General features: G+C 42.8%; 1 protein-coding gene across 1 annotated transcript in view; it reads left to right on the top strand.

Moving 5' to 3' along the window:
* LOC124555772 (facilitated trehalose transporter Tret1-2 homolog) overlaps window positions 1–27,181 on the top strand; it is a 313,195-nt gene that overhangs the window by 143,574 nt on the left and 142,440 nt on the right. The window lies entirely within an intron of this gene.

The raw sequence follows: 27,181 nt of genomic DNA, 5'->3' as shown, positions 1-27,181 counted from the left end.
CTATATTTGTAAGTTATGTTTCAGTCTATCGTAGGGCTGTTCATAAGAGACAAGGACAAGGTCTAGCAATTAAGTTTACTGAAATACAGGTTGTATCAAAACTTTGTGGTCAAACACTTATGACACACTGCTGACAGAAAGTCCGCCTCTGTGGCTGAGTGGTCAGTCTACCTGCAGCGGTGGTGGCGAGTGATTATCCCGTCGTGCTTCGCGCAGTGGCTGACTTTGTTCACATCCACACCGTCAAGCCGTCGGCACACGGACCTTGCATTCGAACGTTGAGCGTTGAGCGTGCCGAGTTTATGACGTCATAGCGTGGAGTCTTTCCGAACGTGCAGAGCAATATCTGGCATGTCAGATACTCTGAGCGTGCGTCTGAGCGTTGACCAATGAGATGGCACAACGCCACCTACGACACACATAGGCCGTCCCCCTTCAGTACAGACTTGTGAGGCGCCATGTTGGTATTTCATTTCATGCCTATATGTATATATGCTGTTTCTGAGCACCAGCAAATTGAGAATCACTGGAAAACCCGTTGTTACCTGCCTGATTCGTTCCAATAAAATAATGAGAAACATCATATTCGTGGCAAAAGAATTATTGTAACTTTCGTATTATAAGAGTAGGCTATTTGAAGGCAGCGACGCAGTGAAAATTCACCCAAAACGTATTGTTCTTGGTACAATTTGTTGTAATTAAATTTCAATTAGTAACATATGTACGATTAAGGTTTTCAGCAATGGGTAACATACTATGATTAGAAACACTCGGCGTGTTGTTGGTATAGTGAAATGACTAACGTGCCGGCACGGTAGCTCAGCGTGTTCGGTCAGAAGGTTAGCTGCCCTCTGTAATAAAAAAACTGAGATCATGGATGAACAATGAACTCAAACAAGATTCATGGAACGTCCGCCCCGAACAAATATAACGAGCACTAACGAACAAAAAAAAGTTAGCTGCCCTCTGTAATAAAAAGATTGAGTTAATGGATCAACTACGAACTGAAACGGGTGTCTTGCGACGTCCGCCCCGAGCAGATACAACGAACGAAAGCGAACAAAATGAGATTTAAAAAAAAAGCGTCAGTATCTGCTACTGAATTGTGTGTTGGGGTGATAGTTGCCACATCCTATTTTTTTTTCTTCCTAACATTCGCGTTTTTATTAGGTTCTGATACTTTATTATTAGTTCAATATAAGTATATACTATAATATTTGATATTATGTAAATATAAGTTCAACTTTTCTTGAGGGATGACTTTGTTCGATTGGCTTAATCTACAGCACAGCTTGCGCTACTTGTATAAAGATATTTTGCTCCTTTTTCTTTTACACTTCGTAATTCATATGTTGCAAAGATTCTGCTACTGGGTAGGAACAGTGATCAAGTAAGACTGACGGGGTTTTACTAAAATGTGGGAATGATAAAATAATGTTTATCTTATGCGGAGAAGTATTCCAAATTTGTACCGCAATGTTTGTAATGGAACTTTTATAAGCCTGTGTCCTTATTGATTGGACATGGTACTTTCCTTTTCGTGGATAATGGAGGAAATGTGCGTTTTAATAGAGCTAACGTGGGAATTTTACGCGCGCCCGTTCAGTAAACAATGTGATTTACGAACTAGAAACATCCCTCAGCTGCCGCTGGAGTGCGTTGCAATCGCATATACCACGTTGGTGCCCACATGCCGTATGCACAAGTCGCATCGTTCCTGAGCGTTCAGCAGCACGTTGAACTTGGCACGCTCAACGTTAACGTTCGACAGCACGGTCCGTGTGCCGACGGCTTTACGCCAGCGTTTCGCCGTAGTCTGAGTCTTCTGTAAAGAACAATCAGTGTTGGCTAAACTTAATAGAAAAGACACAATGTAATTTACTTCCGATCAGTGTTTTGCCCGACCCAAGTCTTTTAAAGTCAAGCATGGCTAGAAGTCAAAGTTCGATCTGAAGATGCAATCAGACATCATTTCTCACTTGTCATGTATCTTCGAATCATACGAGGAAGTTGTGGAATCCACTGTTCGTTCGCTTCAGTTCAATCACAATGATGGTGAGGTTACTGCTAACCATACAGGAATAGCTATTAGAACTATTAGGATATATGAATTACCTTTTGCAGTTCCTGCGGAGCAAATAATATAGTGATAGCCCCCTGTGGGAAAGTTCCATCTAAATTCGCCGAGAAATGGTCATATGCCCATAAATTTCCAGTTTTGAACTTTGTTAGGCAGCTGAAGATGGACCTTCAACGACATATACCGTCATACATTAACGTTTGTGGATATAGAGGTTTCGTTATTATGGCGGTCAACCAAGGACGTGAGCGATCTGCAATTCGCCAAATCATTTTCGTGTGCATCAACAGACGAGTTGCACAGCTGTAAACAGGAGAAACAGTGGAGCCTCCGGAGATGACAATTTTGTTCACTACTTACGCAGCGGCGGCACTTCGTCAAATGACCGAACAACCGACTAGAGAAAATAATGTAGAACCCCGTCCCGAAAATAGCATTCAGCAGCACCCTGAGACCCATATGGCTATTCCTGAGAGAAAAGAAGAGCCGTCAACTGATACTGAAGTAATTGAAGTCATATAAAAATCTCAGACTTCGTCAACAGAACAAACTTCCTCCAACAAAGCAAAGAGCAATAACCGACGAACGCATGCAACACAAACCCAACAAGAAATTCCGGATACCAAAGAGAGTCAAAAAACTGCTAAACCCCCAAGGATCGAAGATTGGCGAACTAGGATACTGAGAAGACAGCTACAAGAACAGCAATAACGTCACAGTATTACGTAAAAGGCTGTTACCACCAGTGACTGGGCAGCAGAGGTAGAAGATGGAAACATGGACGCTGATATGAGGGAGACTCCAGTGAATTCTAGAATTACTGAATATCCTTCGAAGACAACTGAAGCGGCAGTCGAAGATACGAGTCTGGGTACATAGGAACATGATAAAGAAGAGGACTCTGACGTAAACTAAAATGTAGAATATTCATCGTCACTGCAGTACAACCACAAGCGAGTGATCTGAAAGTATATAAAATTACTACATTAAATATAAATAAGATCTGAAGTTCCCTCAAGCTTAACAACATCTAAGACCTATTATACGCTGCTGACACTGGTGTCCTGTTGCTTGAGGAGGTATCAGAAACCAATTTAGAACAAATACCTGGCTACAACGTGATAGCCAACCCGTGACGTGGCTCTGATACGCAGAGCGGAATTCTTTAAAGAAGAGATGCTTCCGCTATTTGCGGTCCAACTAATCCTGGCGGGAGACTTTAGCTTTGTAATTAAGGCCAAAGCTCAGACGCCACATTTTAACAAATCGCTGGAACTAGGACACATAGTTAAGGACTTTGTTTCAATCGATATGTGGGAGAACAAGTTTGGAGCGTCGCCTGGTTTAACTCACGTGGCAAATCACTCTACAGGTAGATTAGACCGAATACGATAATCTCAAACACCAAATTTTACAAACTGAGATTTAGCCATCCAGCTTCTGAGACCATGCAGCTTATATTTGTACACTGAATTTGAAGAAACAGGAAACGTACCGACGTAAAGGACAATGGAAATTCAATGTTGCACATATAGAAGATCCATAATGTAGACAGCGGTTCACTCAGGCGTGTAATGAAAGTGAAGCTAATTTCAGTACGTATGATTCGACAATAAAATGGCGGACATAATGCACTAAACTAAAAATTCAGCAATCCATGATGAAATATTCACGGGATATGCTATAGTTATTGAAAACTACTCCAGAATTAAAACAATGCTAACCAAAATGTTAATTTCAAAACGGAAACAGATACAAGGCTTCAAAATCAGAGCTAGAATGGATAATACGGCAAAAGATGAAAAGACGTCCATGTGCCACCTGATACGCGAGAATAAAAGAGCAAGAACAAAGATATTACCTGAACTAAAATCCCACGAAGGCACTATTTGAACAAGGTGAAACTGTATTAGAAATGCCATCCAGAACCATTAGACAGAACTGATGTCCAATAAAACGATCGACTCAAATGCACCTGACGGTTTTGAAGCAACTTGACGACCAGACTTAGCTTTGCGGATATAGACGACCTCGTTACAGATGTGACAGAAAATGAGCTGGAAGGTGTTATGTTTCAGGGTCTAAAAACCAAATTCCCGGATATGACAGTATCCCAATGGAACATTATAAAGTCTCCTGGCCACAACTGAAGACGAAACTGAATGCGATATGCAACGAATTAATGAAGCCTGATACGAACATTCCTCAAAAATTTAGAAAAGGACTTTTGTATTAGTACGACAGAGAGCAAGTAATAACACCATAACGAATTTAAGGCAGATTACATTGTTAAATAGCGATTACAAAAATTTTACCCGTATTCTGTCAGTAAAGATGAAAACTGTGATGAACACCGTCATTGGATCACACCAGACGAGTGTCGGAAAAGGCAGATCCATATATCAAACACTAGCGAACTACATGGATAAAATGTCTGTCGAAGATGCCTCCAAGATGAAATGTGCTACATAAGCTTAGATTTTGAAATAGCTTTTGACAGGGTGAACCACTTCTATCTATTCAAAATCATGCAGACACTGTGGTTTACCCTGCAATTCATCAGCATAACACAGAATTTTTTTACGGAGTAGTACATCAAGGGTCATAACACACGGTCCGACAGGTGGTCTATTCCAATAAACAGTTCAGTAAGGAAGGGATGCCCTATGTCGACGGCATTTTTTGTCATCGCCATAGAACCACTGTTGGTCACCTTGACGGAACGTTTAAAAAGACTGCAGATAAAGGGACAAATGTTCAAAATGTGTGTGAAATCTTATGGGACTTAACTGCTAAGGTCATCAGTCCCTAAGCTTACACACTACTTAACCTAAATTATCGTAAGGACAAACACACACACCCATGCCCGAGGGAGGACTCGAACCTCCGCCGGGACCAGCCGCACAGTCCATGACTGCAACGCCCGAGACCGCTCGGCTAATCCTGCGCTGCACATAAAGGGACAGAAGAGTGTGTAGAGCTTAAGCTGGCGATATTGCCTACCTTGTCATGAATGTCAATGAGATAGAGATGGCTCTCCAGATAATAATGGAATATGAAAAAGCATCAGGTGCACAACTGAATGGGACGAAATCAGGAATCATGTACACTGGGCAAGGAATAGGGGTGATACATCACAGTCAATTAAAAGAAACTGTTAAGGTAAAATGTCTAGTAGTCGCTTTTAGGAGCATAATACGCCACACCATAGCCGCCAGTTATAAGCAGTTGCTCACCAAGGCTTGCGCTTGTACACAGATACAGTGTCAGAAAATTAGATGAGCTTCAAAACGTTCGATTGATGAATTTATACATCACTGAAAAAATAAGTAGTGGCCCAAGTTCTACCTATACGTCACGATTTAACGAAAAGTGTGCTGTAAACTGTTGGACATTTTATATTTCGTGGCCACATTTCTAAAGTACAATATGACACGTTGACTCTCCCGACACTAAAATGAGGACCACATTTCATCGACGTGCACAAGAAGACACAAGCCCTTTACGTGTGCAAAACCTACAAGATGTGGAGAATGTCAACGAACAGTCTAATCGCTCATCTCCTGGACGAAATTACGCCGGCTTATCTCCGGCCACCTATTGACGTACACCACATACCTGTTGCTCTCCATCACTTCAGGTATTTTCTCATAAAGTACAGTTATATAGACACGAAAGTTCCTGAAATGAAAATGACTAAAGTTAACGAAATCTACGAGAATATAATTGAAAATAAATCAAGATATGTAATAGACCACATTTCCGACCAACAATTGGCGCTCGAGGCGGGAAAACATCCATAACTGCCTCTTTCCTACACGGGTAAAAGCTCTGTGGTACACTGCCGTAAACATAGAAATCGCGACGAAGTCTAGTCTCCATGCAATCCATTTAACAGACTCGCCAATGTGCATAACATGTAACCTAACTGACAGCGAGGAACACAGACTCATCTGCAATATCACAAAAGATATAAGGGGCTACATAAGGCAGAAACTGGCAAAGCATCAGGAGGACTTCGCCGAATGCAATAACGCCAGCCGATTTACTCAATCCTGATGCAAACCCATTTCCAAAGGTTAAATATAATGCTGTGAACTGTTTACTAGGACTCAGGATGTACTACACTACCAACAAAAAAGATAAGAACAAAGAGGATTTTGTGATAAACCTAACCATACAGCACCACATGATACAACGGAGTAAAAACTATAAGAAAAGTGTTTTGCTAGTTTCTTGTGTAAGACTAATATATAAAATACAATTGGACATCTGAAACAGCGGGATTCGTCAAAGATGGAAAAGCCGCATATGTGCGGACGTATGAAGAACTATTGAGCTCCATTCAGTTATTTCTATAATTATTTTACCATTTTCAGAAAAAAAAACATTCAGAACAGTCATCGCAAGGAAGATGAGGGCAACAACGAAGAAAGCGCTTAGGCCCTACGTGCAGATTTTCAAATTTTAAATTTGTATTCTTTTGTTTGCAACTGATGGGAAAGCAATTTTAATATTCTTTCAAGTGTGTGAATGCTTAAGCCGGAGGGACGTTTATGTTACATGCCGTATGTGACAGGTTGCCAGTATATAGTTTTCTTATATTCCTCAGTTTCATTTTAATAGTATAATCAGTACCGAGAACAACCTCCTCTGGCCGTAATAACGGCTTTGATACGCCTGGGCATTGAGTCAAATGGAGCTTGGATGGCGTGTACAGGTACAGCTGCCCATGAACCTTCAACACGATACCACAGTTCATCACGAGTAGTGACTGGTGCATTGTGACGACCCAGTTGCTCGGAGACCATTGACCAGACGTTTTCAATTGGTGAGAGATCTGGAGAATCTGCTGGTCAGGGCAGCAGTCGAACATTTTCTGTATCCAGAAAGGCCCGTACAGGACCTGCAACATGCGGTCGTGCACTATCCTGCTGAAATGTAGGGTTTCGCAGAGATCGAATGAAGGGTAGAGCCACGGGTCGTAACACATCTGAAATGTAACGTCCACTGTTCAAAGTGCCGTCAATGCGAACAAGAGGTGACCGAGACGTGTAACCAATGGCACCCCATACCATCACGCCGGGTGATACGCCAGTATGGCGACGACGAATACACGCTTCCAAAGTGCGTTCACCGCGATGTCGCCAAACACGGATGCGACCATCATGATGCTGTAAACAGAACCTGGATCCATCCGAAAAATGACGTTTTGCCATTCGCGCACCCTGGTTCGTCGTTGAGTACACCATCACAGGCGTTCCTGTCTGTGATGCAGCGTCAAGGGTAACCGCAGCCATGGTCTCCGAGCTGATAGTCCATGCTGCTGCAAACGTCGTCGAACTGTTCGTGCAGATGGTTGTTGTCTTGGCAAACGTCCCCATCTGTTGACTCAGGGATCGAGACGTGGCTGCACGATCCGTATAGGAATAACTAACATTTTTGGTTGTAAACCCATTAGTAGTCATTAATATTTTTGAAACAGATACTTTCATAGCATTTGGTTTTAGAGCAGATGAGAGAATCAATCTATTATCCATTATCATTCAATTTTAACACCTGAATAAGTTGTATAAACAGTATGAGAAACTTTTCAAACCATCATACGGCTGTACTACAAATTTACAATCATATATATTGTTAAAACAAAAGGAAAGAAGGAAGATTAGCATTTAACGTTCCGTTGGCAACAATGTTATTAGAGGCGGAGCACAAGCTCGGATTAGGGAAGGTTGGGGAAGAAGACTGGCCGCGCTCTTTCAGGGGAACCATCTCTGCATTTTTCTATTGAGCTCGACCACTTCCATTTGCTTTGGAGGTGCTGTTAAAGCACAACTAGATAGACTCAATACGTTTGGCGTCATTACGCCAGTATCATTAAGTTAACGGGCAACACCTCTGGTTGTAGTTAAAAATATACAATGCGGTTTCTAAATCTTGTTAACATACGATGTCAAAGCGACCTGTCCAAAGCAGCACCCAAGAGAATCACAGGAAGAAACTGACAGTTGGCCAGTGTTTTTCTGAGATTTATCTCGCAGACGCATATTTACAGTTGCCACTAGAACAGCAGAGACTGCAAATCTTTATTCTCAATACATCTCAGTTCACCTCATTTACATTTCAGCTGTTCTGCCAACGAAATGTCATCGAAAATCTGATCAAAACTCATTTTCACCCATCGTCTAATCCATGAGCAGATGAGGAAGGCAATGATTACATTATCTGCCGAGGTCCTGACAAGTTTCCTCACAACTTATGGAGCCGCTCCCATCAGTGTTAGCAAGCCGGCCGACCCGCAGACCTCGCACAAAAAACACTGCTCGACCAATTGCAGCCATCTCTGCAACTTCACAGTCTGTTTTAGAACTCCTATTACAGTGCGGGCTCCTACATCTAGACTCACTTTTGGAACGACCCTGTTGTCACAGGAGGTACCAGCTTCTGGACATCGCAGCTGAGCACAGACAGGAGGTCCGTCATGAGAACCAACTTTGACATTGGCAACAGGTACAGCCCATGCCCTTCTCAAACCTACGAGGACCTCAGGAACCACAATCATAGATCTACCCAAAGGTCTAAATCTGGGAGCGCTACGACCCTATCAACAGGAGAACATCAATCGCGTCCATACTTCTGTCGCACCATATGTAAACCTTAAGCTCCACTGTATCCCACTGGAGCCTGTGGGAGTGTAAGCACAGCAGTAACTACAATTGGAAATTGAACGTTTACTCCCTCACACGCCACTTCTGCGACATGCTGCTCCACTAGTAGGATGTCTATCATATAGCTCATCACTCCCCGCTGTCCACGCTACTGCCTAGTCCATTACCGACCCTGTGTGGCGATTAAAGGGAAAAGGTATTTAATATCACAGCATATCTTTCTCAACAGTGTGTAAGAGACAAACGTGCTATCCAGCAGATGTAAGAATGGCCATCATTCTGGCTGACCAGTTGCTGCAAACCTATAATATAACGGAGTTCACATTGTGAAACCCATTGGTCACGAACCAAGAGCTACATGTCACTGCAGCTGGGCTGTATTAGCTGCATTAACAGACTTCAGTTCTTCAATATCAGAGTAAGATACCGAAGATGTAATCCCCAGGTCTGTTAATAATTTTATTAGGAACAGCCAAATGAAAAAACAGAAAGACGTAAAAAAGTAAGTAAACTGTTTATTACACTACTGGCCATTAAAAGTGCTACACCACGAAGATGACGTGCTACAGACGCGAAATTTAACCGCCAGGAAGAAGACGCTGTGATATGCAAATGATTAGCTTTTCAGAGCATTCACACAGGTCGGCGCCGGTGGCGACGCCTACAACGTGCTGACATGAGGAAAGTTTCCAACCGATTTCTCATACACAAACAGCACTTGACCGGCGTTGCCTGGTGAAACGTTGTTGCGATGCCTCGTGTAAGGTGGAGAAATGCGTACCATCACGTTTCCGACTTTGATAAAGGTCGCATTGTAACCTATAGCGGTTGCGGTTTATAGTATAGCGACAATGCCGCTCGCGTTGGTCGAGATAAAATGACTGTTAGCAGAATATGGAATCGGTGGGTTCAGGAGGGTAATACGGAACGCCGTCCTGTATCCTAACGGCCTCGTATCACTAGCAGTCGAGATGACAGGCATCTTATACGCATGGCTGTAACGGATCGTGCAGCCACGTCTGGATTCCTGAGTCAACAGATGGGGACGTTTGCAAGATAACAACCATCTGCACCAACAGTTCGACGACGTTTGCAGCAGCATGGACTATCAGCTCGGAGACCATGACTGCGGTTACCCTTGACGCTGCATCACAGACAGGAGCGCTTGCGATGGTGTACTCAACGACGAACCTGGGTGCACGAATGGCGAAACACCATTTTTTCAGATGAATCCAGGTTCTGTTTACAGCATCATGATGGTCGCATCCGTGTTTGGCGACATCGCGGTGAACGCACATTGGAAGCGCGTATTCGTCGTCGCCATACTGGCGTATCACCCGGCGTGATGGTATGGGGTGCTATTGTTACGCGTCTCGGTCACCTCTTGTTCGCATTGACGGCACTTTGAACAGTGGACGTTACATTTCAAATGTGTTACGACCCATGGCTCTACCCTTCATTCGATCCGTGCGAAAACCTACATTTCAGCAGGATAATGCACGACCGCATGTTGCAGGTCCTGTACGAGTCTTTCTGGATGCTGAAAATGTTGGACTGCTGCCCTGGCCAGCCCATTCTCCAGATCTCTCACCAATTGAAAACGTCTGGTCAATGGTGGCCGAGCAACTGGCTCGTCACAATACGCCATTCACTACTCTTGATGAACTGTGGTATCGTGTTGAAACTGCATGGGCAGTTGTACCTGTACACGCCATCCAAGCTCTGTTTGACTCAATGCCCACGCGTATCAAGGCCGTTATTACGGCCAAAGGTGGTTGTTCTGGGTACTGATTCCTCAGGATCTATGCACCCAAATTGCGTGAAAATGCAATCACATGTCAGTTCTAGTATAATATATTTGTTCAATGAATACCCGTTTATCATCTGCACTTCTTCTTGGTGTAGCAGTTTTAATGGTCAGTAGTGTATTTCAAAATTTTTAATTATAACTGTGAACATATTTTTCCCACTGTGAGACAGGACGGTCAGTGCCTTTATGGAAAAAATGTCTGCAGTTGTCTACGGAATCGTGATTGTACTCAGGCGAGCAACTGTGCGACGGAAGCTAATCGACGATCACAAATGTCTTCCTTCAACGATCCAAAAATACGGAAATGGCAGGGGGAGATATCAGGACTCTATGGAGGAAGTGTACGGCCTTCTCAGCAAACTTCTGCAACGTTATCGAAACAAACTTGACAACATGTGAGCCCTGGAAAGACATTCGTGGCCGTCGATTTGCTTTCGACGAGGAAGTGCACTCCTGGGTACAGTCGCGGTTCGTATGCAATCGCAAATATTTTTGCGTGAAGGCATTGACCGTCTTGTCTCACAATGGGAAACGTAGTCATAGTTATGGCGATACTTATGAAATAACAAACAGTTTACTTACTTTTTTTACATCTGCATAGTTTTCATTTGCCTGCCCCTTACAGTGTATCGTGGACCTTTTGTTGGATAGTCAATAGATGGTACCATGGTAGCTTGCTGTAGAGTGTTAGTCAAAGATATTTCTGGTATGGATGGCAAGGTGGCTGTCAGGAGACTAAATTCCATTGCACATTTATTACATAGTTTTTTACAAGACTGTTCTTGTGGTACTAAATGTACAGGAGGAGAAGCTATTGAGGCTGGTTAGAAGGAACCATTGAACAGTTTGGAGAGCTGGGTTTAGGGTAACGAAGTCTGCGTCATCAGCATGGTGAAGCCGAAGGATGGGAGCTTGTAGCTGTGGAATATCAGCCGTGTTGAAAGGAGGCTTACGACAGATTGTTGGGCCTTCCTGTAGATGGGCAGAAGATACTGAATTAAGTATAGTTGATGGTGACAAAGGGGGGTGATGTGTTACAAACGAAGCTACAAGACAGATAGGTGTAACTGATTGGAAGTGCTTGTGATTGTTGCCGGTAAAGGAGACTGGAATGCCATACTCAGTTAAGGGCCTGTTCGATGTCGAGGGAGACAAAGATAGCTATGTATGTTACATACAACATCGGGGTTAGGGTTGTAAAACTACCGTAGGCTACCTTGAGTAAGCGTAGACTACTGTAGTTTTCCCAATAGACTTGCCGGCTGGGTGGCCGAGCGGTTCTAGGCGCTACAGTCTGGAACCGCGTGACCGCTACGTTCGCAGGTTCGAATCCTGCCTCGGGCATGGATGTGTGTGATGTCCTTAGGTTAGTTAGGTTTAAGTAGTTCTAAGTTCTAGGGGACTGATGACCTCAGAAGTTAAGTGCTCAGAGCCATTTGAACCATTTTGAACCAATAGACTTGGTCAGTTAAGACCCTACCCACGTTACATGTACATGAAGTGTATTGCGCGCGTATGGGGCGTTTACCTCATTTCGATCACTTTGTTGGCATATGTGATCGGTGTCCTACTAGAGTCTCCTCGAAACTGGAAGCGTTTAACCGTCTAGAAACTGAATGTGGATATACAGGATGATTTTTTGATAATATATTACAGACTTTCAAGGATGATGGAGAAGGATAAATGTGTCAATTTGAGACAAGTGAATTTGGCCGGAAACTATCTAATTGAAAGTTTTAAGCGAAAATCGTTACTATGCCTTCGACTGTGGACCTCTTCTACTGCAGCCGCTTTCCTTTCCATATTCTGGCAGACGGTAGTATGGACCAAAACAGCAAGGAATTGTCTAGTAAACATGGGCTCTAAAATGTGTACCTGCTGAGCACTTGCTCAGCAGAAGACATGTGTTTCACAATAGCAAGGATGAATAAGTGCTCGTAGCTCTTGAGGTATGCACTTTAGATCCCATATTTACTGGACATTTTTTACTTTTTTTGTTCCCTACTACCGCTTCTCAAAATATGGAAAGCAAAGAGCTTGCTGCAGAAGAGTTCCACAGTCAGAGGCATCAAAACGATTTTCGCTTATAACTTTCGACTCGGTCGTTTCCGAACCAGGGCCCTTGCCTCAAATTGATACATTTATCTTCCTCCATCATTCCTGAAACTCTGTAACACCATCACGTAATAATCCCGTATATAGGGCCATGTAGCTTACAGAACATTAGTAAGCGACCAACGTTCTTCAGCATGTCTCATCGTTTAGAAGTGTGGGAATTAAACAATACAGAGACTATCGGAAACAAGACACAAGTCAAATATGAGTACTATGTAACAATACGTATATCATAATGCAGTGGCTACACGTCCACGAAATAACCACCAGAAAGATAAACTCTGACTACAATCTATCAAACATATGGAACATTTACACAGACTATGAAAAATGTCGAAGACCACTTCTGAAACAACTAATAAAACGTTGATGTCTACTATGTCTGCGACCTCACCTGATGAGCAATCTAGTCTCTCGAAAGCCAGATGTGCTCATCAGTTTCAACGAGCTTTCCTCCAACAATTTCTGGCAGACGTAGACGAAGTCGTCGTTAGAGTTGTGTATGCTTCACGAGCCTCGTTATCGATGTTAGACATCCAAACTGGAGGAAAACTTTTCATTTAATTTTTCCTGGCTACGAGCCACTTAACCGCAATGCCATGGACGCCACGTTGCTCAACGGTGAATATCAACGTGTTCACGCTGTTACCACAGATAAGATTAAGCGTCCAAATGCCCTCCCCTCGCTGATGGATGGCCATATGTTTCCGAATACCAAGTGATTAATTTCATTGTCACGACAATAGAACAAATTTTCTTCAACACTATTCGCCCTGGTGAGTGCAGGAAAACAGCACAATTAATGATATAAAATATACAATGGACTAACACTGAACGATGTGCTGTTATAATTATGTGCAAAACAATTAAACAATAAAAAAAGACAAAGAGAAGTCGTCGGCTCGCAGTTTCTCTCTTACACATTCAGTTTCTTTCCCTACCAATGCTACCAATAGTGCCGGTAATCCAACCATTTACTAAGTCATTATGTGCTATACCACAACTACCCAACTGTAGTTTCGGTACATCGCAATTACAGTCAGGGGTGACTTTCCGATGGGCATAGGAACAATCACAATAACGACGTAACTGCACGACATATCGGGTGATGTAAAACTTTTGTTGATGTATGTAGTTAAATATACAGATACAAGATGCACAACCTTGCTTCCGCCGTTTGCCGATAGGTGGCGACAACGATAAGTAGCTGTCGAAAGAAACAGATCGCAGACGTCAGGAAGTTAGCTTCTACCTCGGTCAACATAACCTCATTCAAACATTAGTCGGTTTCTATCTGCATCATAAAATTGTTCTTGATTGAAAATATCAGCTTACGAGCCTAATTCTCGTCATTTGCGGGAGGTATTACTGTTTTGTTTCAATATGAAGAAAAAAGCGGCTGAGTCTCATCGAATGCTCTCAAGTACGTAAGGCAAGGACGCCATTGGTGAAAGAACGTGTCGTGAGTGGTTTCAACGCTTCAGGAACGGTGATTTTAACGTCGTAGACCGGCATAGTGGTGGAAGAGAGAATGTTTTCGAAGATGGAAAATTGGAGACATTGCTGAGTGAAGACTCGCGTCAAACTCAAGAAGAATTGGCACGGTTCGTGGGAGTGACACAGCAAGCCATTTCAAAACGTCTAAAGGCTATGGGCATGATTCAGAAAGAAGGAACTTGGGTCCCGTGTGAGCTGAAACCAAGAGACGTTGAAAGGCGTTTGTGTGTCTGTGAACAGTTGCTTCAGAGGCAAAAACGGAAGGGATTTCTGCGTCGCATTGTGACCGGGAACGAAAAATGGGTTCATTACGATAATCCTAAACGCAAAAAATCATGGGGATATTCCGGCCATGCTTCCACGTCGACGGCCAAACCGAATATTCACGGCTCCAAGCTCTGCATTTGGTGGGACCAGCTCGGCGTCGAGTACTATGAGGTGTTAAAACCAAGTGAAACAATCACAGGTGCTCGTTATCGAATGCAATTAATGCGTTTGAGCACAGCGTTAAAAGACAAACGGCAACAATACAGCGACAGGCACGATAAACGATAAAGTGATTTTGCAGCACGACAACGCTCGACCCCACGTTGCAAAAGAGGTCAAAACGTACTTGGAAACGTTAAAATGGGAAGTCCTACCCCACCCGCCGTATTCTCCAGACATTGCTCCCTCTGACTATCACCTATTTAAATCAATGGCGCATGGCCTGGCAGACCAACACTGCCGATCTCATGAAGAAGTCACAAATTGGATCGATTCGTGGATCGCTGCAAAAGATGAACAAATTTTTCGACGCGGGATTCGTACACTGCTCGAAAGATGGGAGAAAGTAGTGGCCAGCGATGGGAAATACTTTGAAAGGTACATGTGTAACCAATTTGTGTCATTAAAGCCTCAAATGTTGGGGAAGAAACGGCGGAAGCAAAGTTGTACACCTTGTACTATTTACTTCTTCACAGTACCACATGAGAGCAAAGGGTAAGCTAAATTCTGTGTAGAAATAGAAATTGCTCCCACTGCTAGCGCTTGCGTTCGCCTCTAGATAACGTCTTTTCATCTGGCGATACTGAAGTTACGCTAACTGTGAAAAAAGCAAGTACTCTCTCAATCGAATTGCCACTTGCGATAGAAGGCGTACCGTGTCTTACGCATTCAGGGAAATTTTAACATTCTCCACCATACATTGCAGGTCGATAAATTTGCAGCCAAACTCATCACTGACTCGAGGCCTCGGATTTAGACCCTCCACCAGTGAAAGCCGATCAGCTCTCGAAACAGTGTTGCAACTCAAGAGCTGTGTTGAGTCAGTGCGAGTGAAGTTACGCTATCGTCACATTTCCGCCAGTTTCCGGAAAGAACCAAACATAATTCAGGTCACTGGCGACAGACATGGTGGAAATCCTCGTGAATATCAATCAATATGTAGCAGTGTTTTCGATTTTTCTCGAAATAGTCTCTTCCATCTGACGGATTATTCTTGCCAGGATACACATCCAGACTACACTGTATTATCCCTTGCCCTTTTTCCAATGACGCCATTACCCTAAAATTGTGGAACGCACGTTTAACTTCAGAATCGCCTACTAGTAGCAACCTCGTCTTTCCCCTCCGGCTTCCCCGACATCGAGGAAGGAAAGGCCGCTTCTCAGCTGGGTGAGGTAAGAACAGCTGGATCTGTCTCGTTATCAGGGGAGGAAATCCCTAAAACCTATTCGTTTGCAAGTATTGCGCTAACATTTCTCCCAGAGACTGGCGAACTCTGTAAATGAATGTAACAGAAGACAGCCATACCATTATATCACCAACGCACTCTGTAGTAGCCTTGTAAATCTGATCGATAGTTTTCAACGCAGCTTTCAGCTTCCAGTCAACTCGTCCACCAAATCCCTGCAACGTCCACTGTTCCTACCCATGTTTTAAGAGTGAAATGATTTATATCTGCGTACTTTCGCTACATGTACGAGGTTCGAAGAAAGCAGATAACTTTATATACAGATGTTAATGAATGTACGGCACAAGGTACAAACATAACCGACCTCCTCGTATAGTGTAAAGGGCAGCGCGCGGGTGCCCCACAGAGGAAGATTAACAACCTTGGGCTGGTACACTGTCCGTATTCGGTGTGGTTTTTATGCGGTTTCTATGACGAAATCGGCTCTTAAAAGATTTAAAATATCTAATTTTTACAGCGAATGTGCCTACATATTTAATAATGTAATAATATTTATTGATTTTAGAGGTGGAGGAACCGAAGTTACTCGTTTGCACTTAGCAAACAAAACCTCGAAAGAAAGTACATTACAGAAATCCTAAGAACACATTTGTTTGAATAAGTCAAACAAGTAGGAATATTGTCCAAATATATTTGCAAAAGTAAGCAAGCTCATTCGATACGTCGAGAATGCTGCAATATGACGAGTTCCAGAATCAAATGTGTATTACTATCACCGCACAGCTGTCAGATTTAAAATTCCCATGGTTATTACACCTTGCACTAATGAAAAATAAGCTCCTGAAATTCAGTTCAATTCGTGGACTGCGAAGTTACACTTCATCTGTTTTTGCCACTCATGTCGCATCCGCGAACACACAGTGTGGCGAATAACTTCCACATGTATAAAACAGCTTTAATGTTTTAAATCCACTTTCATTGTTTTATAGCGAGTGAACTCGCATTAGGATACAAATGAAATATTTTAGAATACATCAGTATTTGCAACCCATGACACAGCAGTGAAGTCAGTCCAGCCAACGTACGCACTGTCAACACAGGTTGACAGGCTCACACTATTTAAAACGGTTTGATCCTTCGTCACACAACGTTGATGGTAATGTTAAGCTTACACCGTACTCAGAATGTAAGTGTTCGACACTACTTGGTATACATTTTATTCCGACACAAGACCGACCCATCAACTCTCTCCATTCCACGCCAGCTCCCACTCATACGCTTCTTGTTCGACTCTCTGAATATCGATGTATCACTCGCTCTCTCCCTTTCATAAAGCCCCACTTAATACAGTTATTACAAAAAAAGTGTTACATAGGACTGAAATATTGCTTCTCAAAATTTTAATATTAAATAAGTAACATAACCGTGATGAACGCTAAAGAGTTGATGCTAATGGAGCAATGAAGTTAGTCGCATGTCGACACAAGTAATGAAGTTCGTCTCATGTCGACACAAACAATGAAACAGGACAACGTAAGAGATTAAGTGAGTCATATATCAGAATTGCCTTCGTTCAATGGGAACAACAAACACCGAATAACAAGTTACTATACATTCTGACTAAAGGTAACCAAGGACGTATTTCATGTTTCTCACGAGTAATGTGAAGAGGAGTAGGAAATGAGCTCTCTAACAAGGAAATAAAGCGTTCTCCGGCCCACGTCCATATAACACATTTTACTCCTCTATGTACGAGGAATGTTTCCTGAAAGTTATAACATATCACTTTGTTACGCCCTGTATATAGAATACACACTAGCTGATCAAAAGTATCCACTCACTCCCATATAATGCGGAACTGACCAAGAGGCGGAGCCGCCAGTACAAAGCTAGGCGGGGAGTACTGTGTTGTCACTAAAGAAGCAGTAACAGCAGAATGGTTCGATCAGGAGAACTCAGTGACTTCCAACATGGATTAATCATTGGATGACAGCTGAGTAACGTATCCATTACGGTCATATCAAACTTTCTAATGTTGTTGGTGATGTGACTGTGAATTGTAAACGCAAAGGAATAACCACAGCTAACCAAGTCCAGCAGACCGCATGTACTGACGGACAGGGATTATTGAGCATGGCGGAGGGTACTGGTTAAAAATCGTATAAAATCGCCAGAAGGAATCACTCTTGAGTTTCCAAGTGCTACCGGCAGTCCAGCTAGCACAATGACTGTGCGAAGGGAATTAAAAAGAATGGGGTAAAATGGTAGAGCGGCTGCTCAAAAGCGACACATTTCTGTAATAAATGCCAAGTGACGCTTGAGGTGATGTGAAGAGCAACGCCCCTGGATAGAGGATCGCTAGAAACGAGTGATGAACACGCTATACCCTTTGGAAGTCTGATGCAAAGGTTTGGGTTTGGAGAATGCCTGGAGAACGTTACCTGCCATCATGTGTAGTGCCAACAGCGAAGTACAGACGATGTGGTGCTCTAGTGTAGGTATGTTTTTCGTGGTTAGAGTGTGGTGCCCTTACTGCGCGTAAGAAAACATTAAAAGCGGAAGGATGTGAACACATTTCACCGTAATGTATATTGCGTACGGTAGATGAACAGATCTGAGATGATGACTGATTCTAATAGCGTGACAATGCACCCTGTCATAAAATAGTATCTGTGAGTCAATGGTTTGTGCTCAATAACTTTCCTAAAATGGACTGTCCTGCCCAGAGTCCCGACCCGAACTCAATGGAACATCTTTGGGATGTGTTATAACGTCGATTTCACTCGAGACCCCAGCGTCCAACATCACTACCGCCTCTTGTTGCGGAATTTTAGGAAGAAAGAGCTGTCATTCCTTCACAGACATTCAGACAACCCACTGAAAGGGCCCCAGCAGAGTTCTAGTGGCCATAAAGGCGAAGGTGGATCCATGCCATGTCAATGTTCACTACTAAGAAGTCCGGATATTTTTGATCAGATATTGTATATACACTGCCCGCAAAACTGCAAGGATAGTTTTCAATGGTACCGTGGTATAATAAGTGCATATTGAGGGGTGTAGTGTTAGTGATTCATTTGTCACACAGACAGGCGATCATACGGCTCTCAGAAGGCACGTCTGTGCACCATCTGTTTTGACTCTGCAGGCAGTAACTATGCTGAGTGTAGAGGTATTTGCAGCATTCATACAGCTTCAATCATTTGAACGGGGTAGCACTGTGGGACTGCTGGAAGCTGGATGGACGTATCGACGGATTGCTGCACATGTTGGGCACAGTCTATCGGTGTGTTGCTGCTTTCAGTGGCGGCCTGTGGAACATTCGGACATCTGTAGACCAGGCTATGGATGTCCGCGCAGTAGCAACGCACGCTAAGATCGACGTATTTTGCGAGCAATGATGACCAACCGAACATCATCCAGAGTCGAAATCTGGGGACATGTTGCAGCTGCTGCGTCATCAGAGACCATTCGGAAGCGTCTGGTTGCAACAGGATTAAGATCACACGTGCCTCCGACCAGGCTAACACTGACACCACGGTACTTTGGTGCCGTGAAAGAATTAACTGCAGAGTGGAATGGTGCACTGATGACTTCAGTGATGAGAGGAGATTTGCGAATGATAGGCCCGGCGAGCTACCTATTCGAGAGTGCATTCGCAAACGACACTTAGGTCCCATCCTAGGCTTCACAGTGTGGGCGGCCATCATTCACAACTAGCTGTCAGATTTGGTGTTTCGGCAGGGTAAAGCGACCAGTGGCCGCTACACTGCACAGGCTGTTATCCCCTTGCGACTACCATTTCTTGGATAGGAAGCTGATGTGCTTATTCAACAGGACAATGCACGTCCACATGAGGCTGCTGCGACGCAACGTGCTCTTCGTTGTGTACAATATCTGCCCTGGCCACCAAGATCACCAGATCAATCGCCAGTTCAACACGTATGGGACATGATGAATAACGAATTTACTCGATCTCTTATTAGAACCGTTGCCGAAATGTAACAAAGGCGCAAGGCGCTTGGGACAATCTATCGCATGATGCCATTCGGCAGCTTTACGATCGTTTGCATGCGAAAATATACGCCCGCTCTGCCGCCAGAGAGAGATACACGGTGCTGTAATGCTACTGTTTAAGCACCTTTCACTGCGACATTTGTGTTTCATTTGGTCTGAGTTTGTTGTCATGCTACTATACTGATGAACTACCTATCACCTCACTTGTCAATAACAGCAGCTTGTGTCCCTGACGGTTTTTTTTTTTTTTTCATTAGTCTTCTGTCTGGTTTGATGCGGCCCGCCACGAATTCCTCTCCTGTTCTACCCTCTTCGTCTCAGAGTAGCACTTGAAACCTTCCTAGTACCATGGAATTCATCCCCTCATGTCTTAACAGATGTCCTATCATCCTGTCCCTTCTCCTTATCAGTGTTTTCCACATATTCCTTTCCTCTCCGATTCTACGCAGAACTTCTTCATTCCTTGCCTTGTCAGTCCTTCTAATTTTCAACATTCGTCTGTAGCACAACGTCTCAAATGCTTCGATTCTCTTCTGTTCCGGTTTTCCCACAGTCCATGTTTCACTACCATACCATGCTGTACTCCAGACGTACATTCTCAGAAATTTCTTCATCAAATTAAGGCCGATATTTGATATTAGTAGACTCCTCTTGGTCAGGAATGCCCTTTTTTTCATAGCTAATATGCTTTTGATGTCCTCCTTGCTCCGTCCGTCATTGGTTATTTTACTGCCTAAGTAGCAGATTTCCTTAACTTCATCTACTTCGTGACCATCAATCCTGATGTTAAGTTTCCAGCTGTTCTCATTTCTACTACTTCTCATTACCTTCGTCTTTCTTCGATTTACTCTCAGTCCATACTCTGTACTCATTAGACTGTTCATTCCGTTTAGCAGATCGTGTAATTCTTCTTCACTTTCACTCAGGATAGCAATGTCATCAAGCGAATCGTATCATTGATATCCTTTCACCTTGAATTTTAATTCCACTACTGAACCTTTCTTTTATTTCCATCATTACTTCCTCGATGTACAGATTGAACAGTAGGGGCAAAAGGCTACATCCTTGTCTTCCACCCTTTTTAAAACGAGCACTTCGTCCTTGGTCGCCCACTCTTATTATTCCCTTTTGGGAATAAATAAACACCGACAGGTAGAGTAAATTCTTATCCAAAAATTTCGTAAATTAGCACTATAAACTGAATTAGGATGCCCTTCATACGTCTAAAGAGTGGAATCAAACAGTCATCTCGCTTAGCTGCAGCCATACTGACGCTGCTTTCAGCAGAGCTGCAATTGTAACGGTCGCTAATTACTACAGAATAACTCTGCCAGATGCCTAAATTGCAGTACTCTAGGCGCAGAGTGCTATACAATACAGTGGGTTTCAAAAACTTTATCTGGTTTGATATATCTATATCGTCTACTGAATAAAGATAGAGATTAGGGGTCATTTTTAAGTGACACATGGGGCTTCAAAGTTTTTATTTCTAAAGGAACCATCCGGTATTATTATTGTATATCTTTTACATGCCTGCGCATACAGCCTTAGTCTATTTTTTTTCCAAAGTCGTTTAGGATAAAAGTTTTCATTTATTTTTCACTACCGTTCAAGGTGAACTCCACTGGTCGCACGACAGACGTCAAGACGATAGTCAAAATCGTTCCATACATTGAGGAGCATATCTGGTGTTACTGCATTCATTGCTGTTGCTATACGGCTTCGACATCACCCAGAGTTGTTGGAAAGAAATTCACAAACTCGCACACACACACACACACACACACACACACACACACAAACACACACACAATACATAGAGCGAGATAAGACAACCTTGGAGAACTTTACTGCAATACGAGATCCGTACTCCTCTTACGGTCGATCCATCGTTGGGGCAACTCATTGTTAAGAAATGTTCTTACATGCAGGTGTCAGTGCGTCCTCCTGAAATATGACACTTTTGGGATGTTCTGGCAACTGTGAAAAACCCAAATCTGTGACATATCGAATTACGTGATTCTTGCAAACGTCTTTTCCGTATAAAAGAATGAGACCTAAAGCTTATCACTGGGAATTGCGTAAAACACATAAATCTTTGAAGAGTTTCGTGCTCGACTACGGTATGTATCTGCTATATTCCGCATATTCTTATGTTGTGGCCGATAACTTTCCCACTTACATGAAACATAGCTTCAGCAATGAACACTAAACGTCAAAGGAAATAATCCTTCAACTACACGCCCCGAGTTGATTCACGAAGCTCTACATGTCATTTTTTGTCACCATCATGAAGAGCTTGTAGCGACTAAATCCTTTATGGCTTGAAACAAAAACGTCGCCGCAAAACACTCCAGAGAGACACTTTAGGAATGGCTATATCTCGAATACACTGTTGAATGCGATCTACATCTTGACTGAGCGCACGGGACCTGTGCCGTGGCCAAATGCTTTGAACTGTAGGAGGTGCGATATCGTACTACTATCGACAAAAAATCATTTCGTTCAGCTGTAAATGAACTGCCCCAGTGGAAACGAAGAACAATGCAAATAGCCTTTTGTTACTGTTTTACAGACATTTCGGCTCCACTCACATTGCTTAGTCAGCTCCTTAGCGAGCGAGATAACTGCAGCACGGAAACCGCTGCCCTCAACTACATAGACCGCTAACTCACAAATGACGCCAAGGTGAATATACAGTTTCTATGCGTCAGTTAAAAGTCTAATTTCATTCGAGTAGAAGACAGTCTTTTCTGAAACATCTTTTACTGTGCTTGTATGGAAAGTCAGAATCGAAAGTATAGTTAAAGCAAGTTGATGTTAAATGTTGTTGTTGTTGTTGTGGTCTTCAGTCCTGAGACTGATTTGATGCAGCTCTCCATGCTACTCTACCCTGTGCAAGCTTCTTCATCTCCCAGTACCTACTGCAACCTACATCCTTCTGTATCTGTTTAGTGTATTCATCTCTTGGTCTCCCTCTACGATTTTTACACTCCACGCTGCCCTCCAATACTAAATTGGTGATCCCTTGATGCCTCAGAACATGTCCTACCAACCGATCCCTTCTTCTAGTCAAGTTGTGCCACAAACTTCTCTTCTCTCCAATCCTATTCAATACCTCCTCATTAGTTCTACCCATCTAATCTTCAGCATTCTTCTGTAGCACCACATTTCTAAAGCTTCTATTCTCTTATTCTCTTCTTGTCCAAACTAGTTATTGTCCATGTTTCACTTCCATACATGGCTATACTCCATACAAATACTCTCAGAAACGACTTCCTGACACTTAAATCTATACTCGATGTTAACAAATTTCTCTTCTTCAGAAACGCTTTCCCTGCCATTGGCAGTCTACATTTTATATCCTCTCTACGTCGACCATCATCAGCTATTTTGCTCTCCAAGTAGCAAAACTCCATTACTACTTTAAGTGTCTCATTTCCTAATCTAATTCCCTCAGCATCACCCGACTTAATTCGACTACATTCCATTATCCTCGTTTTGTTTTTGTTGATGTTCATGTTATATCCACTTTTCAAGACACTGTCCATTCCGTTCAACTGCTCTTCCAAGCCCTTTGCTGTCTCTGACAGAATTATAATGTCATCGGCGAACCTCAAAGTTTTATTTCTTCTCCATGGATTTTAATACCTACTCCGAATTTTTCTTTTGTTTCCTTTACTGCTTGCTCAATATACAGATTGAATAACATCGGGGAGAGGAAACAACCCTGTCTCACTCCCTTCCCAACCGCTGTTCCCCTTTCATGCCCCTCGACTCTAACAGCCATCTGGTTTCTATACAAATTGTATATAGCCTTTCGCTCCCTGTATTTTACCCCTTCCACCTTTAGAATTTGAAAGAGAAATATGATGCACATTTCATGGGGTCGCATGTGGGCTGTAGAAGTCTCACAGAGTTCTTGTGCGGCAGCGCAACGGTCTGTGTTTCACGGTTGCCGATTACGCAACGGCGCGAGTGACGGCTCCAGAAGGTGAAGCGAAGCCGTGATTGGCGCAGTGCACGGGCTGTCTGGTGCCTGCTGCGTCACGCGAGCGACTGCGGCCGGCGGTCGGCTGACGCCCGGGGCGCTGCGTGGCTGTGCGGCCGGCGACGGAGGCGAGCGTGCAACTCCACGGTCACGAGACTCTGTCCCGCACATGTTATTTCGCAACTCGGCGTGGACGAAACACCGAGCAGTTAATGGGAGGCCACGCGAAATCGCTTGCAGACAGGGTCCAGTCCGCGAACAGGGCATAATCATACTCCCAACGGGTCACCGATTTCGCTCGTCTTCCGCACGATTGTAACACGATTCGCTTCTCAAGATTTTCGGGCAAAAGAGGTTCAAAGTTTTACGTGCCCGTTGAATGCCGAACGAGAACCATAGTCTTTCTTTAGTTTTTTGTAAGACATTGTTCCATTTTTATGTGGGATTATTTTCCTCCACTTACAGCGAGTCTTTGAGCAGCGGAGTTAGGGCAAACAACAGAGGTACTACACTACACTCTGCGCATACTGCGTTCGAATCTCACCCAGCGAATTGGCGCAGTTTTTAGTTCAATGGACTAGCAATCAGGAGGACGACGATTCAAATCCACGTCCCGCCATCCAGATTTAGGTTTTCCGTAATTTCCCTAAATGGCTTCAGGCAAATGCCGGGATGGTTCCTATCGTAGTGCACAGCCGATTTCCTTATCCGTCCATGAATCACTCCGGACTTGTACTCTGTCCCCAATGACCTCGATGTCGACGGAACGTTAAACCGTAGTCCTCCCTCCTTCCTTTTTTGCGTGCGAGTCTGATCATTTCTTTTTCGTTTTTTCTAACCTTCAAATGGTTCAAATGGCTCTGAGCACTACGGGGCTTAACTGAGGTCATCAGTCCTCGAGACTTAGAACTACTTAAACCTAACTAACCTAAAGACATCACACACATCCATGCCCGAGGCAGGATTCGAAGCTGCGCCGTTGCAGCAGTATGGTTCCAGACTGAAGCGCCTAGAACCGGTTTCTAATCATCCACCAAACATTTTTATCGCTAAATGAATCATTTTTCTTCGGAAAGTTCCTGTCAAGATATAATCGAGATATCATAAGGAATAGTAATGAAGTGACCATTTACCTATCGATACATTCAAGTGCGTGTCGCAAACACGGTGTACGTTGTTCAAAACAGGTATAACCAGTCATGACATCACTGTGAATGTGCGTGCATGTATCGATAAACAAATGGTCATTTCAGCACGATTCCTTGCAATATCTTTCTTAGCTAGCGACCCGTCACGACTTCGCACGAATCTATGGTGGGAGGACTTATCTGGCATAGCGGTAACAAATCATCTACGTAAACCTTTCTCATAAATCAACGTATGTGTTAGTGAAAACTCTATCTTAACTCCTACTGTAGTTCCTGAGATTAGCCTTCCCCAACAGACAGAAAAACATGGTAGGGAACTTTAATGTACAACACGTATAGAACAACAGATTATATCCCGCCGCGAATGTACCACACTGATTATTATTATTTCTTTACTTTCTCAGACGTTAAGTCTGGTTAAAAATGTAAAGTGACGCGGACCTTGATCAAGCGTCACTTCCTTTTAACTGTACGGTATATGTTATATTGCATTTAGGAACTTTCGGGTAATTGAACATGTATCAATAATTACGGATTTCTGTAGTTGTATATACAAGTTAGGATGTAGCTGTATTGCATTGATGTACTGGTGGATATTGTGTGGTATGACTCCTGTAGTTGATAGTATAATTGGTATAATGTCAACTTCATCCTGATGCCACATGTCCTTGACTTCCTCAGCCAGTTGGATGTATTTTTCAATTTTTTCTCCTGTTTTCTTTTGTATATTTGTTGTATTGGGTATGGATATTTCGATTAGTTGTGTTAATTTCTTCTTTTTATTGGTGAGTATGATGCCAGGTTTGTTATGTGGTGTTGTTTTATCTGTTATAATGGTTCTGTTCCAGTATAATTTGTATTCATCATTCTCCAGTACATTCTGCGGTGCATACTTGTATGTGGGAACGTGTTGTTTTATAAGTTTATGTTGTAAGGGAAGCTGTTGATGTATTATTTTTGCTACATTGTCATGTCTTCTGGGGTATTCTGTATTTGCTAGTACTGTACATCCGCTTGTGATGTGATCCACTGTTTCTATTTGTTGTTTGCAAAGTCTGCATTTATCTGTTGTGGTATTGGGATCTTTAAGAATATGCTTGCTGTAATATCTGGTGTTTATTGTTTGATCCTGTATTGCAATCACGAATCCTTCTGTCTCACTGTATATATTGCCTTTTCTTAGTCATGTGTTGGATGCGTCTTGATGGATGTGTAGCTGTGTTAGATGATACGGGTGCTTGCCATGTAGTGTTTTCTTTTTCCAATTTACTTTCTTCGTATCTGTTGATGTTATGTGATCTAAAGGGTTGTAGAAGTGGTTATGAAATTGCAGTGGTGTAGCCGATGTATTTATATGAGTGATTGCTTTGTGTATTTTGCTAGTTTCTGCTCGTTCTAGAAAGAATTTTCTTAAATTGTCTACCTGTCCATAACGTAGGTTTTTTATGTCGATAAATCCCCTTCTTCCTTCCTTTCTGCTTAATGTGAATCTTTCAGTTGCTGAATGTATGTGATGTATTCTATATTTGTGGCATTGTGATCGTGTAAGTGTATTGAGTGCTTCTAGGTCTGTGTTACTCCATTTCACTACTCCAAACGAGTAGGTCAATATTGGTATAGCATAAGTATTTATAGCTTTTGTCTTGTTTCTTGCTGTCAATTCTGTTTTCAGTATTTTTGTTAGTCTTTGTCTATATTACTCTTTTAGTTCTTCTTTAATATTTGTATTATCTATTCCTATTTTTTGTCTGTATCCTAGATATTTATAAGCATCTGTTTTTTCCATCGCTTCTATGCAGTCACTGCGGTTATCCAATATGTAATCTTCTTGTTTAGTGTGTTTTCGCTTGACTATGCTATTTTTCTTACATTTGTCTGCTCCAAAAGCCATATTTATATCATTGCCGAATACTTCTGTTATCTTTAGTAATTGGTTGAGTTGTTGCTTTGTTGCTGCCAGTAGTTTTAGATCATCCATGTATAGCAAATGTTTGATTTTGTGTGGGTATGCTCCAGTAATATTGTATCTATAATTTGTATTATTTAGCATGCTGGATAGTGGGTTCAGAGCAAGGCAGAACCAGAAAGGACTTAATGAGTCTCCTTGGTATATTCCACGCTTAATCTGTATTGGCTGTGATATGATATTATTTGAATTTGTTTGGGTATTAAGTGTGGTTTTC

Source organism: Schistocerca americana, chromosome X (assembly GCF_021461395.2).
Source record: "Schistocerca americana isolate TAMUIC-IGC-003095 chromosome X, iqSchAmer2.1, whole genome shotgun sequence".
Taxonomy (NCBI): Eukaryota; Metazoa; Arthropoda; class Insecta; order Orthoptera; family Acrididae; genus Schistocerca; species Schistocerca americana.
Note: the sequence above shows the minus strand (reverse complement) of the source record. Positions and strands in the feature narration are given on the sequence as shown.